Source organism: Octodon degus, unplaced genomic scaffold (genome assembly GCF_000260255.1).
Source record: "Octodon degus isolate 3935 unplaced genomic scaffold, OctDeg1.0 scaffold00052, whole genome shotgun sequence".
Lineage (NCBI taxonomy): Eukaryota > Metazoa > Chordata > Mammalia > Rodentia > Octodontidae > Octodon > Octodon degus.
In genome coordinates, this window is record NW_004524628.1 from 13,289,976 (window position 1) to 13,291,132 (window position 1,157).

A 1,157-nucleotide genomic window follows, 5' to 3' on the forward strand; every position below is an offset into this window, starting at 1 on the left:
CTACTTTTTATGTAGGTATTTATTTCTGTAAGATTCATGTTCTCAGTATTTTATTGTATCATGGTTTCAGTAATTGTATTTCCATTGTCATTCATTTAATAAAATCTTTAAATTTTCTTTTAAATTTTTTAGTTAGCATGTTGATTACTTAGAACAAATATTATCTAATTTCCGTGTACCTGTGCAGTTCTCACAGCCCCCTTTACGTTGGCTTTTCATTGCATCCCGTATCCACGGAGTACACCTGATTGCTAAGGCTTGGCCTGGAAGTACCCGGCCTGTGTGTCGCACCTGGGCCCCCACCGCGGCGCTACTGGAAGAGGCCTGGCCTTTGCTCAGAGGTCAGCGGGGTTTTCCCTCCAGGGTGCCAACTCGGGCCTCTGGCCCTCTTTCTCTTTTCCCCGAGCTGTGAAGGGGCTATCTTTGCTTTACCATGTGTACCTACTGTGATGTGTTCCTTGGAGAAATGTGCTTCCTTGCTTTTTCTTGTTTCTTGTGTCCCTGTTTTATTTTTTTATTTTATGTATGTATTTATTTATTTGCAGTACCGGGGAAAGAACTCAGGACTGTACACTTGTCAGGCAGGCGCTTATGCTGCTGAGCTATATCCCTGGCCCTATGTGTCCCTGTTTTGATATCTGGACATGTGGGAAAACAGCTGCCTTTTCTCTCCGAGTTGGTGACCCATTTCAAGTGGACCTGCCCAAGTCTGGGTGACCTGAAGAGCCCTCATTTCACATCGTGATTGCCAGCCTGCTCTGTGAACTTGGAATTCTACTGAGATTTTTAAGAGTTGCACTGTGAAGGGAAAAAAAAAGATCGTATTATAAAGGTGAAGTTCTGTATTATAAAGCTAATTTATTCTCAACAATTCATAGAAAAAGAGGTATTGAATTACTGAAAGGAATTTGGATATTCCATGTCTTTAGTATAGGGAGGGGACCTGGCTGTCTGCATTCATAACAACAAACATGACCGACTACCCAAAAGAACTGCTTACCATATGTAAGTTGTACTGCAACAAATGTGATCTTTTTCTGAAAAAGTAAAACAAAAAGGGCAAAAACAACAGGAATTTTTTAAAAAACAGGATGTGCCTACGTACAGATTTAGTAAACATTAAAACCTCCTGAATAAATTTGAAAATAGATGTAAGA